The sequence below is a fragment of the Podarcis tiliguerta genome, assembly GCF_965153285.1.
Source record: "Podarcis tiliguerta genome assembly, chromosome: 3".
Classification (NCBI taxonomy): Eukaryota; Metazoa; Chordata; class Lepidosauria; order Squamata; family Lacertidae; genus Podarcis; species Podarcis tiliguerta.
The window spans coordinates 82,755,771-82,774,672 of NC_139536.1; the positions used below are offsets into that span (position 1 = coordinate 82,755,771).

The following is an 18,902-nucleotide window of genomic DNA, read 5'->3' on the forward strand; positions in this document are numbered from 1 at the left end:
TTTGAGGTATAATAAGCCATGAGATTTCAGCAGGAAGTTATGGGGAAAGCACTGATTGGAACTGAAGCCGTGTGACCACCTCAAAACTTTTTTTTGAAATAAATTGAAATACTATTTAATATACATGGCTGAGTCACACATGCAGCCACACATGTGCAGCAGCTGAATGTGTGAACCAACTCTATTGAAAAATGCCACAAAGGGGGATTCAACCAATCAGTATCAGCAGCAGAAGCCATGCAAAAGGATTTTCACTTGTGCAACAATACTTCTCCCTCTCCTACCCCACATGCCCCCAGAATTGGCTCAGCGGGGTGGTTAGGAGAGTCCCTGGAACTGCCCATGAGCGGAGCAGAGGAGATCTTGTTTTGCTTGGCAAGCTGATATGGTTGCCATTGTGAAACGATCAGCATAGTGCTAGGTTTGAGGCAGCTTTGGGTGACAGTGGTGTTTGAGTCACACAAGCAAACTGACCCTGGACATTGAATTTTACATGCATCTGGTAGCCATCCTGTGTGTAACTACAGCGTTCTGGTCATAACTCAGTGGTAGAGCACCTGCAGAGCATACAGAAGGTTGCAGGTTCAATCCCCTGCATCTCCAGGTGGAGTTGGGAGAGATGTGTTGAAATTCTGGAGAGCTGTTGCCAAGTCAATGTGGACAATATTGAGCTACATGGACTAATGATCTGTCTTTGTGAGAGGCACGCACGCATATGAATAACTGGAGAGAAGGGCTGCTGGGCTGTGGACAGCTAAGTTACCAGAGCTCCATTTACCTCCATGGGATTTAAGCAACCTAACTCCGAAGAGGATTGAGGCTAAGGATCTCACATGCTGCTCATAGAAACTCTGCCCTGTTTTCTTTGCAGTGTGAAAAATGTCTGTGCTGGAGGGAGGAAGCGCAGTCTTTTATTAGGAAATAACCACTGACACCTGCTTTCTCGAAGACAACAACAATGCTGCTTCTTGTTTGTACATACTGCCATCATTATTCCCCAGCTGGTGCGTTTGATTTATGACTCTTAATATCTTTGAAGTAATGCTTGTGGTAATTGCAGTTACACTATTGATTTTTGACAAAGCCATTTTATTCCATATGAAACCATTGCTTTTGAATCAATGGCTCACGCGCTACTAGTTCAGTTGTAATAATGTGGGCATTCTGGTAACCCGTAGCTTGAGATTTTTTTTGTCAACAACTCTTGTTTATCATGCCGCAGCTTTAAAGGCCTGAAGAAACTGCTAAATATAGGCACTGGATGTTCACCAATTCGTCAGGCACCATCCCAGCAGCCTCATATATTTTATGCAGAACAAAACATCCTTAATTAAGTAGGCCTTGCTGTGAAAAGTGGGGGGATTGCTTGCTTCCTAGGGAACTTTGCATGAAAGATTATTAAGCTTTCCAAAAAAGAAAAGTGAGACATACATACTGCTTGCTTCTTTCTTTCTTTCTTTCTTTCTTTCATGAAAAAGGCATAGAAAGCACCAAGGGGGAAATCCTCATTATACTAACACACGGAAATGGCTGGCAAAAGGTTTTAATAGGGTATCTTTTCCCAGTAGACACAATGAAGCTAAAAGTAATGTACATTCCACCACAACTCCCAAATCACACTTGCATGAAATTTAAAGGTCTTCGGTAACATTCTTATTTACTGTGCAGGAGCCTAAATTCTTTACCAGAGATTAGTGGTACTCAGCAAACTTTAAAAGGGGAATAAACAGTGAGGACACAAACCTATGACTCAGCTAGTATGGTAAAGAAAAAGTGTTTCATATGTGTTGTATATACAGTGGTACCTTGGGTTACATACGCTTCAGGTTACATACGCTTCAGGTTACAGACTCCGCTAACCCAGAAATAGTGCTTCAGCTTAAGAACTTTGCTTCAGGATGAGAACGGAAAACGTGCTCCTGCGGTGCGGCAGCAGCAGCAGGAGGCCCCATTAGCTAAAGTGGTGCTTCAGGGTAAGAATAGTTTCAGGTTAAGAACGGACCTCTGGAACAAATTAAGTACTTAACCCGAGGTACCACTGTACAATATAACACTGTGACACCAGATGGAGCTGCACAGTCCCTCCTTCCCTACTAATTGCTTCTTTGACATGTCTAGATCCAGCCCTACACTCCTCCAGCCTATACTCTCCTTCCAGTTTATGACTTGTTAGTGTTAAAATGTTGTAGCATCCCCCATGATTCTTTACATTCTGATGTGACAACCCAGTGTAAACAGCAAGTGAGAGAAAAGCTGGAATGGATAGCTTTGTGAGTGAGTGAGTGAGTGAGTGAGTGAGAGGTAGGTAGGGGGAGGAACTGGTGGGAGGGTTGCATTTGGGGGGGGGGGACACATAGGTTAGTTTGCACTTTTGCCCAAGTTTACTTTAGGATTTCTTAACAACAGCCTTAATAATTCCCTGCAGCATAAGATTTTTATTATTATTGGACATGGCCTTTCACAACAACTTTGTAAGGTGAATGCTTCGTTAAATGTTCTTCACTCCTTCATGTCACAGGATATTTTGGCAGCAATGGCAGGAGTTGACCCAAAGCAACTGGATTTCCCAAGAAATGCCAAAAAAATGCAAACTTTAAAAGCATCAGGTTTCCCCTCTCTGAAGTAATCTTGCTATTATTTTGGGGGAAAATTCTCCTAAACGTACACTTGGGCACAATCCCTGCTTTGTTCAGATATAGATTCCCTTATCTTCTCTTGAGTATTTTTACTTAAATCTGTGGACCTAGTATTTCTTCTTTCTATCATCCATAACTGCCAATATATTATATATCATACAATGTCACTTTCTGTTTTCCTTGTACCAGTAATTCTTCAAATGCAATTTCCTTCTCTCTCAATTTACTTTGAATTAAGTTTCTTAATTAGAAATATCAATATAAATTTCTTATTACCCCTTCTCTCAATTATTGATAGGTACAAATATCATACTCCTTAATCAATTGCTTTAATCTTACCAACCTTCCGTGCTGCCAATCTTCTCCAAAATTCATTGCCAATACAGTACTTCTGTACAAAATGACTCTCACGGGGACACTGAAGAATTCAATTTGTTTCATTTTATCCCATACCTCAAATATAAATCTCATTACTGGCATTAACACTTTCTGCCATCTCCTCTTCTCACTACTTTTCCATAACATACTCAGTAGAGGTATTTTAAATTACTTTTGTTCATATTTTGTTAGGGCCCATTCTGGATCAAGCCATTCAAGCATTCCCTGCAGCTGTGTTTCTAATATATTGGAGAATCCTAAGCCCTCTTTTTTCTTTCATTTTATCTGAGTTTCCATTTCCTCTTTCCTTGCTTTTTTTTATAGTTCTTTGCCACTGACATTTAAAGAGCAAGGTTTTGGAAGAGCTAAATAAACTTCAACAACATACACATCTTCACTCACCTAATTCTTCCAAACTAAGGTATATTCAACTTTTCCTCAATCTCAAACTTTTTCTGAATTGTTTTCATGAGTGGCCCAAAATTATTTGAATTATGTGTTATAAGGTGTTGCTTTCCACTGACTTCCAAATGTCTTCTGAATTTTGAGACAACCCTCCCCAAAACTCCATTCTACATCCTGTTTCCCGAATTACTCTCTTAACTTGTTTCAATTAGTTTATTGGATCCAAAGTTGTTAACATTGTAACTTCCACATAATACCATTACAGTGTTACCTTGGGTTACATACGCTTCAGGTTACAGACGCTTCAGGTTACAGACTCCGCTAACCCAGAAATAGTACCTCGGTTTAAGAACTTTGCTTCAGGATGAGAACAGAAATTGTGCTCTGGTGGCGTGGCGGCAGCAGGAGGCCCCATTGGCTAAAGTGGTACCTCACGTTAAGAACAGTTTCAGGTTAAGAACGGACCTCCGGAACGAATTAAATACTTAACCCGAGGTACCACTGTATTTTAATTTCTTTTGCCTCTAACCTTCCCTGTCTCCCTCTTTATTAACTTTCACGAGGAACTTAAAAACATTCCCATTTTCCCAAGCATTTGATGGCTGAAAGTTTCTTTTCCTGGCATCCTTGAAATTATTTGCTGTGCGAGTATGTGATTGCTTTTATTTCATTTTTATTATGTTGTTTTAAGGCTGATGTGTTTGCTGTCCTAGGCAATGTTGGGAGGGAGAGCAGGATATGGACTTAACAAATAACTAATATGATTTTCTTTCAGTCCTCCTTTCTGAGTTGGTTAATCCTTTGCTTGCTGATTCTTAATTTTATAGCTCCCTATTCTCCCCTTATCTCACTTCTCCCCCTCCCCCAGTAATCTTACTTCCTTTTTTCACTAAATAATTTCTGTCATTAATAACCCCCTCATATAAGCCTTAAAAGTCTTGGAAACTATAATGTTTTCTGGGGTAATTTTTATTAGGGGGGAAAATGCTTTATTTCCTCCTAAAGCCTATTAATTATACAGTGGTACCTCGGCTTACAGACTCTTCAGGTTACAGACTCCGCTAACCCAGAAATAGTGCTTCAGGTTAAGAACTTTGCTTCAGGATGAGAACAGAAATTGTGCTCTGGTGACGCAGCAGCAGCAGGAAGCCCCATTAGCTAAAGTGGTGCTTCAGGTTAAGAACAGTTTCAGGTTAAGAACGGACCTCCAGAACGAATTAAGTACTTAACTCGAGGTACCACTGTATATTCATTCCAGAAAAATCACTGATCCATCCCATAAATTTATATCCTCTCTCAACCATGTGTACTACTAGCCTTGGTCAGCTACCATTCTGATTAGTATCTAACATTTATTCATACACCACCTTGAGATCTTTTGAAAAAGGGCAGTACAGTCATACCTCATCTCCCAAACGCCTTGGGAGTCGAATGTTCCAGCTCCTGAACGATCGAAAACCGGAAGTGAGTGTTCCGGTTTTCGAATGTTCTTTTGAAAGCTGAACGTCCAGCGGGGCTTCCGATTGGCTGCAGGAGCTTCCTCCTGTCCTCCCCCTAATTCAATGAATTTATCTGACTCTATTTTAAAGCCATCCATGGGGGTGGCCATCACTGCCTTTTGTGGGAGCAAGTTCCATAGTTTAACTATGCACTGTGTGAAGAAGTACCATATTTTTTGCTCTATAAGACTCACTTTTTCCCTCCTAAAAAGTAAGGGGAAATGTGTGTGCGTCTTATGGAGCGAATGCAGGCTGCGCAGCTATCCCAGAAGCCAGAACAGCATGAGGATCGCTGCTTTCGCTGCGCAGCGATCCCTCTTGTTGTTCTGGCTTCTGATATTCAGAGTATTTTTTTTCTTGCTTTCCTCCTCCAAAAACTAGGTGCGTCTTATGGTCTGGTGCGTCTTATAGAGCGAAAAATACGGTACTTTCTTTTATCTCCCTGCAATTCTCCAACAATCCACTTCATTGGATGTCCACGAGTTCCAGCGTTAACGAGAAAGGGAGAAAAAGCATCTCTCTGTCCACTTACGCCATGCATGATTTCATTCACCTCTGCCTTGTGCCCTCTTGCTCACCTACTCTCTAAGCTACAAAATCCTGCAATCTTTCGTCGCAGGGGACTTGAGTGTTTTGCACCACAGCTGCAATCCCATCTATACAGATCCCATGCAAAGGAAGCGGTGGCGGGGGGGGGGGGGCTTTAATAGTCAGACGAATGTGAACTAATTCCCTCTGCTGATTACATTCCCTCTCCTCCACAACTATCAAAGGTGCAGGCCTGTTTTTGTACCTAGCCACCCTGCCCGTGTCCTTCATTTCTGTTCTTATGCAATAGCTCCATTTAGTTTGATACATGCCTTCTGAAAGCTGTTTGCTGTTTTTATATTTAGGACTTGACTCTGAATGACTTAACATGTCTCATCCATATATATATATATATATATATATATATATATATATATTTCAATCTGCTCCTTAGAGTTGGAGGCATAGCTAACGGCAGGCAGCTTTCCAGCTCAGTGAGTGCTACCACCATACTGTAGTTATCACTATGTTGGAGAATCGATATATATTTGCTGATGAGTATCTGATTTTCCACCCAACTAAAATGCCCACGTCGATTTGTTGTGGGTGAGGTGTCAGCCCTGCTGTAAACAGGCTCAAATGTAAAGCAAGGCAAAAAAATGACTCTCCTGCACAGTCTCCTTTGTTCCCCATAGTCTTAAGTTTCCAGGCTGAAAATGAAGTGCCAGCAGTTTCCATAGAAAAACAAAAACCCTCGATTCTGTATGCTCTGCTGCAAAATCTCAGAGTTGGATGCTTTGCAATCCGCTCTCTCCTTCTCACTAGATGGTGCTCTAGGCCTTCAGCACAAGGATGGAGGGGAAAGAAGAAAAAACCGCTAAGAAAGCATCAAGGAGCTGGCTGTACTGCAACCGTGATATTATTCTGATTAGCAATTACACTGCTAACCCTCCCAGTTCTACCCATCCAGGTAGCAGTTTGTCCAAACATCAGTTTAAATTAGCGGAAGATTACAGTAAGCATTTATGACACACCCAGCTGTAAAGGACACATACATTTGCATTTACAGGATCAAAGCCCCCTGTTGTTTCTGTTGAAAAGCTAAATGCAGGTATTTATTCAGGAAGTAACAATTAATCTTCTTGGCAGAAAGAAATTCTTTATACCTGCCGCTTAAAAAATTTATGGTCTCAGCAGGTGACTTTATTAGCTTTAAAACACAGGGTGGGTTTTTTTTTTCCTTCTTAGGAGGTTTATTGACTATGTCATCTGATTAAATGCACTGTGCAGAGGGTTAGACTGAATCTTTGTACTGGTGGTAAGGCTACAATCCTACACACACTTATCTGGGAGTAAGGCTCAATAGGACTCCTCTGAGTATGAATGCATGGACTTGCATTGAAGGGGAAAGTTGGTGTGCATTCTAGGGTGTAGCTATTGGCTAGCCCTTCCCTTATGTAATGTGTTAAAACATAAGAACATAGGAAGCTGCCTTATACAGAGTCAGACCATTGGTGCATCTAGTATTGCCCACCCTGGCTGCCAGCAGCTCTTCAGAGTTTCAGGCAGGAGATCCTGAGGTCTAAACCTGTGACTTTATGCGAGCAAAGCAGATGCCACTGAGCCTCTACTAGACAGACAGGCTGTAATCCTATACAGTGGTGCCTCGCAAGATGAAATTAATTCGTTCCGCGAGTTTTTTCGTAGAGCGAGTTTTTTCGTCTTGCGAAGCACCACGGCGGGGAGGGGTGGGGAGAAGCAGGGCAGCTGCCGCAGCCGGTCCTTGGACTCACCCGCGCCTTGTGGACACCGCACGACGCGGCTGCTGGAGGGCGGCGGGGCTCAGGAGCGCGACTCCGGCTGCAGCGCTGGCTGCTGACAGCAACGGCTCCTGAGGGGAGTGCGTGAGGGTGGTGGGCAGCGGCGCAAGGCAGCCAGAAGGTCGGAAGTTCGGCCGGAAGGTGGGAGGGAGCCGGAGGATCCGTCAGCAGGAAGGTGGGAGGGAGCCGGAGGAGCGGGGAAGCGAGCGTGCGGGCGTGCAGTGACCGTCGCCATGACAGGAGAGGCAGGGCTGTTTCGTCTAGCGAATCAAGCCCTTAGAAAAATCCGTCTTGCGAAGCACCTCAGAAAACGAAAAACCCTTTCGTCTGGTGGGTTTTTTGTCTTCCGAGGCATTCGTCTTGCGGGGTACCACTGTACTTGCTTACCTGGGTTAAACTGAGTGGCACTTACATTTGAGTGGACATGAAAAACAGCACTGAAAAATGGATAAACAGTTTTTCCTGTCTTTCCGCTGGAAACACTGGGAAGCATTTCCCACTGCAACTGTGTACCAAGAGCATGTAGCTTATGTATGTAAAGGCAGCACCATGCAACAGGTTTTTCCTGCCCGTGTGCCTGCTTGCTAAGAGAGGTTGAGGAAAAAGCTGCTGGGAGGGCCAGGACAAGCTAGCACCAGCACCAGCCAAAATTCTTCTCACATGATATCTCTGTAAATAAGAATTCTTCCTTCTACAGTGGTACCTCGGGTTACATACGCTTCAGGTTACATACTCTTCAGGTTACAGACTCCGCTAACCCAGAAATAGTACCTCGGGTTAAGCACTTCGCTTCAGGATGAGAACAGAAATCGTGTGGCAGCGGCGGGAGGCCCCATTAGCTAAAGTGGTGCTTCAGGTTAAGAACAGTTTCAGGTTAAGAACGGACCTCCGGAATGAACTAAGTACGTAACCAGAGGTACCACTGTACTTCCTTTGCAACAGATGCCACTTCACATACAACATTCTTTGTGCACACAAATTTCATGCTGGAAAAACATGTCATAATGTGCTATGCTCCCTCAGCCTCTCGTGTTGAGTCCACCTGCATTTCCTCAGCCGCCATGAAACGCTCCCTAGCTCCCAGAGCCCATTGAGGAAACTGTCCTCATTTCTTGTGCTTTACCGAAAGGATTTATTTCTGTCTTTTTATTTTATTTAGTGAGGGCAGAAGTTCACTTCCCATGGGGAGACTCTCCTTTGTGTTGAAGCAGAGATGCTGGGCCCAGCTTTCCTCTTGACTGACGTACTCACTGCTTTCAGATTTGGATGTTATCCATTTCAGTGGATATCAGACATTCATGTCAGTTTAAATATAGGAGAATTAAGACATTTAGGTGTGATGTCCTTAAGATTTAGGATTAGCTACTTGGCTGAGACATTCCGTGATACGCACCAGGGATTTCTCTGTGCCTTGCTTGTGGTCTACCAGGGAGTATAAAAACCAAACACTGTAGGGTTTGAAAAAGCAGTAAATGTACTTGCATGCTTAAGCCTGACCAAAGCACTGTTTTATTTAGTTACTTGTTATCTTGACTCTGGCTGCAGTCAGGGTCCAGGACAAATAATCCAAATGAGAGGCACCCCAAAGACCAAACAAAACCTGCAGAAGAGCTACAGAAATGCCTGGCAAAGACCTTAACATTAGTTGAGGAGTGAGTTCATGCAGAGTCATGAGGGTGGAAGCCTTGAGATGGCCAGAGAGACTGCTACTGCTTCCACTAACATATAAGTATGTGTAGTCATGGGAGCTGTAGGAATGAGCAAGTGGGTAAGAGTCCATGTTGCAGGTGAGATACACACATGAATAAATGTATTTTGCAGAGAAGGAAGGAAGCCCAGCCCAGGATGCACCCAGGGGACTTATGAGGACTCTGTTGACTCTGCATGTTATGCCATTTATTTGTTTTCGGTTTTTTAAAAAAATATAAAGTTCTTTAGGTGCCATGGCTGAACTGTGGCATATAAATACAGTGAATATATAAATATAGAGGGAATTGCTGGTTCATTTTTGGAGCATCAGACTAATGCAGCTACTTTCCTGGAAAGCAAGTGAAAGTATTTCCTTTCTGACTTTAGTGTGACACACGGGGGGGGGGGGGGGAGAAGGAAGGAGGGAGGGAGGGAAAAAGAAGAAGAAAAAGAAAAAGATGACGACTATAGATTTGTTCTCAAACAGCTGGGACAGAGTGTTTTCCCCAATCAGGAAAAACGTTAACAACAACAACCACCGCAATTTATTTTGTGTCAGATAAAATAATGTTTCTTCCAATTTTGAAACTGCATAGAAGCAGGGGGTGGGGGGAGACTTCAAAAAGCCAGGAAGATTAAGCAGGAAACAAAACAATGATTTAAGTGTTCTAGGTGATACACCAAAAGGCTCAGTCCAATTTATGAACAAGTTTGTGGAATGGAATCTCTGAAGAATCCTCCAGATAGTTCACCCAAAGGAGAAGCTGCCAGGAAGTGAAATGGTGCCTCCTTGCTAGGGAAGCAGCATTTGAACAGGGTCTCCTTGCGGCGGCAGCAACAATGGATCACCGCCCTGCCGGTCAGGAAATGCTCCTTTACCAGGGAACAAGGTGAACTCAGGTATGACTGAGAAGCAAACACGATAGAATAACACTGAAAATGGAGTAGTCAGATTAATAATAAGCTCAAGTTGTTAATTAGGAAAGAAAACACTTTCCATTGTTGCAGGAAGGCGTGAAGTGCTGAAGGCAAATTAGAGTGCCAGCCACTTGGGGTGGGGGTGGGGTGGGGAAGCTCATTAAAACAAAAGGATACAATTTCCTTTTTGTTCTGGAGAGGAGAATGTGGGCTGCATCTGATAACAGAGGTAGGGAGGAGGCTGAATCTCAGCAGAAAAACACAACCCTTCGCATCCTTCAGGAGGGCTGCTGAGTATTGAAGAAGAAGCAAACAAACCTCTGCAAAGGTTTATTATAAATACATTAATTGGCTTATACGCCTCTCAGGTTAGCATCATGCAATCACAGCTTATTGCAGAACAACACTCCCTTGAGGTATTTTTAATAGTTTGCTTAATGCGTCTCTCTATTCTAGATCCTACACTGGGGTTTCCCTTACCCTTTTTATTGCAAGGTTAGGCATGCTCCTTGGGGAATGCACGGGCCACCACAAAATTCCTAGTGATCAACATGTTTGAAAGGTTCTCTGTAAATATCTATCACAGAATTCTAGCAGTGATTGGCCTATTACAGAGCCAGGGTGAGTGCAGTGGATAGCAGAGACAACTCCTCAATGAATTTCGCTGAAGTGAACTTGGGTCAGTCACAACTCACCAGACAGACCCGACTTCACTGAGTTCTGTTGATGATGAATTGGGGGGGGGGGGGACTCACTGGGAAAGCAGAGATGCACAAATGAACTAAACAAATAAGTATGTTTAGTGTAAGAGCCACAATTCTGTTGAACTACACTTGGTGAGTGTCAGCGCAGACAGACAAGCCCTGGGGGCGGGGGGGGGGGGGACCAACCAATAGTGATGCAAAAATCAGGCACCATTAATTGGTCGATCTTTTTCCATGTCCATTCTACAGTGTAGCTCAAATGTCGGGAATCTTTGGCTCTACAGATGTTGCAGGTCTATTTTATTTATTTATTTAACTTTATTTACCCCCCCCCCCGCCCTACATCTGAGGATCACAGGGCAATTAGCAATATAAAAACACAAAAATGCATTGTAACAAACAAAAACAATACCGCCCCCTCCTGCCACAAACACAGTTTAAACAGCCATGGATTTTTTTAATTGGCTGAAGGCCTGGGAGAAGAGGAATGGTTTTGCCGGGTGACTGAAGATATTTAATGAAGATGTCAGGCGAGCCTCCCTGGGGAGAGCATTCCACAAATGGGGAGCCACCAAAGAAAAGGCCCAGTCTCGTGTTGCCACCCTCTGGACCTTTCGTGGAGAAGGCACACAAAGAAGGGCCTCAGATGATGATTGCAAGGTCCTGGTTGGTTCGCTTCCCATCACCCCAAGCAAGCATGGCCAATAACCAGGGGTGATGGGAGTTGTAGTTCAAGATAGCAACATTAGGAGAGCCAAAGATTCCTCACACTGGGCCTAGCTGCAGGATTGCCTCAGTATTCCATCCTCTGGATGGTACTATCCTTCCCTCCACCCTACCCCTAGGTAGAAACACCAGCACTTTAACTGGATGGCCAGGGCCTAAGTACCTTAGATTTTACACTCATGGGTCATATTTGAATGTTACATGTCTGTGTGTACATCTGGGACACTGGTGGTGGGGCTGAGTTATTGACCCAATCTAGGAGATGATCCAGCCTTGTAAACGTAGTTTAATATCACTTTGAAGATAAGCCCAGAGGAGGAATCTTAAATCCACGAATATGCTTCTTATCGCACCGTATCTTCTTGTGTAAAGAATGAGATAGACACAGAGGGAAGTTAGCGATGGCTTGGGAAGGGCTTGCTTACCCCCCCCCCCCAAACAATGGCCTCTATAGGAGCAAGGTGGCAAACTCTAAAGATAATCCAAGAGGATATTGAAGACTGGATGCTGCAGGAGAGGTGCCTTTCAACTCTACTCTGTATGCCATTAGAACAGAAACTTGCCCCACTGGGAGTTAAGCTTGAAGGGAAAATGGAAAACATTTGGGGGGGGGAGGCCCCTGAATCAGTACAATGAAAGAATCAGTACCTTAAAAAGCCCAGCTTGATAGCTCAAAGGCTCAAAGGGGAATTTGAATGAAGAGCAATCTAGTCCTTTGCTAAGAAATAGAAACCCCTGAAAACAGTAAAAAGGAGTTTTAATAGATATTCCTAGGACTAATGGAAAATGCTGAGAGGGATTCTCCTGGAGTTTTGGAGACAAATCTTGAGATCAAATCTGAATCTTCCCTTGAAACTGCTAGAGCACTTCACCATCCCACTGGGGCAGCTGCAATGAGCGAAAAGTCTCACTTTATGGCTTCCAAAGCTGTGAAATTTAAATTACTTAACTATAAATTGCTTCAGAAATACTGCCTGATGGCTTATCTTGCAGCCCAAGGAAGTGGAGATATAGGGAAGAAGATGGAAGTGATGGATTTATGCACAGACCTGTTGTTACCTGCAAATGCTGTATCCTTTCAGGCACTCAAAGACAGAAAATTGGGTATTAGATTACTGTTTATTAGAGGACTGCTTCCTGAGATATTCATTTCAGTCAAGTGCCCTATTTTACAAAGAACAGTTCTCTATTTGAAGGGCTTTGTGCTCCAGATCTGGTTTAAAGGACCATAAGAAAGGATAGAAAGAGGAGGCTTGAATTTACCTATCAACAGCATCTGGTTAGCAGACTGAACAGATCATCTGGGCACAGTCTTCCCGGATGTATTGTATTTCTATTTAAATTAACTGTTACTATTCCTAAATTTGTATCTATACATATCAATTTGCACACTTTCCTTTTATGCAAATCAGTGTTCTTTTTATTTAACATCTAATACAACCCCTGGAAAAGATCATCCTTGGATTTAGAGTGTGTTGCTGTATATCTGCTGATAGCACAGCTCTATTTATTTACCATTTTCATCTAACACAGTAATGGGAACACCTGTCCTGTATGCCTATTTAAACCTGCCAGGCTACTGAATTTCACCTGTGAGGCCATTTTCGACACACCAGACATACCCGCCAATCACCTGATCTGAGCACTAGGTGTGGCTGCTTGCTTTTTTATGGTAAAAGAGAGCAGAAGATGTTTATGATCTTAGCACTGTGGTCCCACAGCACTAAGATCAGTGATAAGCCTTGGCCTACTAGCTGCTACCTTTTAAAGGGCAGGCAGACTTATCACTGTGAGGCTGCAGGAGATAAGCTTGTGCCTTCTCCTAGAGGTTTGAACTTGAAATCACTTGATATCATATGATTGTTGTTGTTGTTTAGTCGTGTCCGACTCTTCGTGATCCCATGGACCAGAGCACGCCAGGCACTCCTGTCTTCCACTGCCTCCCGCAGTTTGGTCAAACTCATGCTGGTAGCTTCGAGAACACTATCCAACCATCTCGTCCTCTGTCATCCCCTTCTCCTTGTGCCCTCCATCTTTCCCAACATCAGGGTCTTTTCCAGGGAGTCTTTTCTTCTCGTGAGGTGGCCAAAGTATTGGAGCCTCAGCTTCATGATCTGTCCTTCCAGTGAGCACTCAGGGCTGATTTCCTTAAGAATGGATAGGTTTGATCTTCTTGTAGTCCATGGGACTCTCAAGAGTCTCCTCCAACACCATAATTCAAAAGCATCAATTCTTCGACGATCAGCCTTCTTTATGGTCCAGCTCTCACTTCCATACATCACTACTGGGAAAACCATAGCTTTAACTATACGGACCTTTGTTGGCAATGTGATGTCTCTGCTTTTTAAGATGCTGTCTAGATTTGCCATTGCTTTTCTCCCAAGAAGCAGGCGCCTTTAATTTCATGACTGCTGTCACCATCTGCAGTGATCATGGAGCCCAAGAAAGTAAAATCTCTCACTGCCTCCATTTCTTCCCCTTCTATTTGCCAGGAGGTGATGGGACTAGTGGCCATGATACCAGGTTATTATTAGATGTGTGTCCTACCCACATTGAGAAGCATATAGCCATTAGGAAGCCATAAAATAGATAAATGATTACAAATCCAATGGTGCTCAATCACTCCATTATAACTTCATCTCTCCTCACTGAATGTTCTCTTTATGTAACAGCAGTTATACATCAATTGGGAGAGGCTACAGCTGACTAATAAATAAGGGCTTGTAGGCAGGTTCAATACCTGGCGCCTCCATTTAAATGACCAGGCAGTAAGTGACAGTGTCCCTGCCTGATGAGACCCTAGAAACCCGTTTGCACAGTAGGCATCATTCAGTTAGGTCAGCAATGGGGAACCTGCTGCCCTCCAGGTAATCTTGGACTCCAGCTCCCATCAGCCTCAGCCATGATATTCCATGGTCAGGCATGACAGCCGCAGAAGTCCAGCAATATTTGGAGTCCCGTGGGTTCCTGATCCCTAGGCTAGATCGTTAAGGAGCCTGATCTGATGCTAGGCAGTTTTCTATCTTCAAAATAACATGCATGAGTTATTTGGAAGAGTGGGATCTGCTTTCTTTTTCTTCTTAGGTGCACTGAAAGTTCAGCCACTGGGATTCTGAAAAAGCTTTTTAAATTGTGCACCACATTCTCAAAGCATTGTTCACTGTCTGAATAGAGGCTGGAGTCTTAACGTTCATTTCCTATCAGCATGGAACAATCCACAACATCCGTCATCCTCAGAAGTGACCAGAGCAAACCTGGATCAAGTTGGGAGGTACAGGAGTCGCCACAGGCATGCGTTTAGTGAAATATTTCCATCTGTACTCCTGTGCAATATATCTTATATATTGTCTGGTGCTGTATAAATAAAGCACCACCAACAAACACCTAATCAGAGATTAATACAGACCTGCCATAACACAGCATGTTAAATTAGACCATTTGAGAATAGTGTAGCATTTCATTCATACTTAGGGGGGAAAGTTATGGCAAGCAGCTAAAACTATGTTAAATTGCCTGAGCTGAAGAATTACACAACAGTGCATTCCTTATGAAAAGTTGTGACAAGTGTAACTGCTTCCCTTCCTTTCTCCCAAAGGCAGCACAGTGTGTCCTATTCCAGTGTCATGACTGATCAAATATATGGAGTGCATTGATTTTATTTATACAGCAGAGTCCACAACCCTGGGACTTTAAAATGCCAGCCATCATGCTCCGAAAGGGCAGGAACTTTTTTTAGAAGAGCTTTCTGCTGTTATTCATTGGAATTTCCATTTAGAGGGCAGGAATTCCAGTGGGGGGGGGGGATGGGACCCGTGTGCAAATTAATCTATCCAAATGGCTTCGCAGGGGTGGACAAAGGCAATTTTTAAAAATTGAGATGACCTAACACAGGGTGATGGGGATAAAAAGATATATGGTCCTGAGTTTTTTGGGGAGGGGCAGGGGGAAGAGACCACAGCAAAACACTCAATAACAAACCAGGGGCATGATTCAGCAAGTGTTTTCAAGTCCCATGAATTTAAAAGGAGAGGTTTAAATATGTGCTTAATCAAAATCAATGGGAGCTAAAGGTGTATGACTCTTTACATGTGGCCGAATTGTGCTCCCAGTTATTACATTAAAGCTGCAATCCTATACCTACTTGAGTGGGAATAAGCCTCGTTGGACAAACCCATGGAGAGCATAATCGTGCCTTGAGGTTACCAACACATAGGTAACTATGGGCAGGCTAACACTTTAGAAGAAATAGCCTTACTTGGTCTCAGCCTCTGGGATACCTTTTGCCGCCAGGGGACACTAGTTGAGGATTCCTAGTGTGCACAAGTCCCACATGTCTTGCTTTTGGGTTTCCCAGAGGCGTTTGGGATGCTGAAAGCTAGGCTAAATGAGCTTTCGGTCTGTTCCAGCAGGGCTCTTCTTGTGCCCTTATCTTCCCATAAAGTTACTGGCCAACAAAGAACATTTAACCCTTTTTCCCAGGAAATATTCATCACCTTGCAACTTTATCTTACCCCCTCCCCCATAAAATATTTCTCTTCAGTACAGATGATTGAATTTTGTGATGGGATTTTGCCACCGCTTAACCTTGTTCAGGGCGCTCCAGGCTTGAGAGCATCGATCATGAATGCTAAGTTGCCTAGATGTTACACTCTCTTTCAGGACAATGGCAAAGTTACACAGGAGTCAGGAGGAGAGATGATACGATGCCAAGGAAGATTATTTGCTTGGGGCCCACGTGGTGAATGTTAAGAAGTGTGCAAACCAGTTGGCTCACTGTGGGGATTGCCGGCACAAAGTAAGAAAGGAAAACAGCACCAAAGAATACTAAGTGCCTCTGTGTTAAACTGGCACGTCAGCTGTAGTTTTCATTTTTGCGGGTTTACAAGGCGAAGATCATAAGCGCATTTCACATAGCTCAATGGTTTCACTGAACGAAGAGTCCACGTTAGGTAATAAAAGGCAGCTAGATCTTAAAGGGGGGGAAAGCAAGCAGTATGAAGTAAGGAAGCTTTTGTTTCACTCCCGCTTCTCTGAGCAGCAGCAATAGATTCATGGCAGCCTCTCTGAGGTCAGTCTCCTTCAAAGAGGAGGGCACTGCCTTGTTATGTATACTTAGCATGCTGCCTTGCAGCTTGTGTGAGAGGACGGGGCAAGAGGGCCTTGGTCCTGAGGTCACAGAGGTGGAGGAGCTGACTCAAGAGTTCAGCAGCAATGAGCAGGAGCAGCAGCCATAACTGGACATTTTTGTGCCCAGTAGTAAGGAAGTGGGGAGGAACATGTGTCTAGAATATAAATTCTAGGTACTCTTTGGAGCTGCAACACCAATTTGGCATTTTAGTGGCGGGGTTCCAAGAATCAAGGTAATGAGAGGGCAGAGAGAGACTTGGGGTGGGGAAGCAGGGGAGATAAATTAAGATGGCGAGCAAGTGGAAAATGTGGACTATTCCATAGAACCTGCAAAAATATATAGGCTGTTTGCACACACCTGGTGCTTGTCTTGCCCTACTGCTGGGAATTTCCTGTGAGCCCTCTTTTATATTCCCAGAGCTGCTGATTCACACACCGATCGAGTGTTGTCAGCGCGAATTAAACTTTTTCAGACAACATGGATTAGACCAGGGCCAGCCCTATCATGAGGCCGAGTGAGGAGGTTGCCTCAGGAGGCAGATGCTGAGAGGTGGGAAGTGGACCTGCACCCCCTAAGCTAGCCTGCCGCACTTGAGTGTAAAGGAAGATACTGTTCCTTCACCAATGCAGAAGTAGGATTCAACTGTCTGTTTGGTCAGCTTTTGGACCTTCAATGAGAGATGTGTCACCCTACGTTTCACATCAGGGAGCAAAATGTATTGAGCCAGCCCTGGACATGTTATCTCACTCTTGTGACTAGTTCAGTATGCCAAGAATAGAGGGCAGCCTGTATTTGAAAGTCTGTGGACTGGCATGCAGACAAAAGAAAATATTTCTTCACAAAGTGCATTGTTAAACTATGGAACTCTAGGATACACTGGACCTGTCGGAGCAGACATTAGATGGTTGTGTGAATCAGCATTGCCTCCTTTAAACGGTGTTATGTACCAGTTCCCCCTCCCCACTTACAACCTTTTAATGTGAAGGGCTGCCGATGGTAAGAACCAACAGGCAAATTTGAAGCTAATATTTGTTGCTTAATATATTCAATCACAGCCACCTGAAACAGACACTAGATTTTCTTCACTGTTCTATCCACCAGTAAAAATGATGGCACGTTTATATGTTTCTCCAGCTGCTTCTGTTTCCTGAAAGACTGAAATAGTTTTCTCACATCGACAATCAATTTTAATAGCTTCTCCCCAGTGCTGTTATCTATGACTGCAATTTCAGACACACATACTATCAGGCCAAGGATTGGTGAGAATGTAGGAATCCTAATACTCAGAAACTTGAGGAAAGGGAAAGTGTTACCAATCCATATCACTGTCTCGTCACTAAGGGGTGGCTTCTGGGAAGGCACCCCATGGTGAAAACTCACATGAAGACTGTTCTTGCAGATGGGTTTTAACATGTGCCTGTTTGCTGGCAAAGTGTAGCAGGGATGCCCAGATACATTGCAGTTCTGCTGTCTGAAGCAGCATTTATATACTCTTAGAATTGTAGAGTTGTGTCGCTTTTGTTTCACATAACAAGCCAAGCTTACTTTATTCCTTTTGTGTGGGAACTTCTTGTGGGCATAGGGTAAGGATAAACACATATTCATAAATATTCTGAATAGCACATTATAACTCTTGTAAAAGATCCCAAACCTCTTTGTAGTGTGCTTGCACACTCAGCCTCCGAAGTCTCAAAGCACTTCAAACCAGTTGTTAACACTTTCCCCAAGTCTAAATTTAGAAGTGAGAATAAGGTGGCGGCTGTTGCCTGTGAAACACTAAAAAGATATGTAAGCTTTATCATTGACACGTAGTCCACCTGTGAGGTAAACAGGAGTGTTTCATAGCTTTCAAAACATTGCCTGGAAGACAATTACCCCATGTGAATAAGAAGTGCACTTCACTGTTAACGGTACACGCAGGAGAATGGCAATATGGAACCTTGCTAGGAATATATATATACAAGAATAATAGTAAAATGGTACATGAGCCTGTTGTATAAACCTCAATAGCATATTGATAAAGAGATTCCATTGCAAGTCATCTGGGCAGTTTAACCAATAAAATTTATCTGCAGCAATTGTGGGGGACAGGAAACAAGAAGCCAAGTAGAGGTGTCAATATGTTGTCACTGTTACTAATTGAGGGGGGGACTATTTTTTATACCAGGTGTGGGGAACTTGTGTCCTCCAGATGTTGCTGGATGACAGCTCCCATCACCCTTGACCTTTGGCTGATGGGAGCTGGAAGTCCAGCAACACCTGGAAGGCCATAGGTTCCCCAAGTGTTCCATACCATCAAATGTATCTTCCTACTAAATAACTTTCCAGAAGTCCACAGCTACCTCAGCTTTTAACCTCTTGATTTCTGTCCTTGGAACTGTTTTGCTTGGGCTGAAGCTTCCAGATTTCAGAAGGGTTTGAGTGACTTTTTTATCTGGACAGCTATATGATGCTCTTCTGCCCCCAAAGCA

The 18,902-nt window shown here is 43.6% G+C and overlaps 1 protein-coding gene across 1 annotated transcript in view; it reads left to right on the forward strand.

Annotated features, from left to right (window-relative positions):
- The first annotated feature begins 890 nt into the window (after positions 1-890).
- Positions 891-18,902, forward strand: part of B3GAT2 (beta-1,3-glucuronyltransferase 2) — a 45,346-nt gene continuing 27,334 nt past the window's right edge. The window contains exon 1 of the mRNA XM_083431783.1: positions 891-1,004. The gene's annotated coding sequence lies outside the window, so the exon portion shown is untranslated. The remainder of the gene's footprint in view (positions 1,005-18,902) is intronic.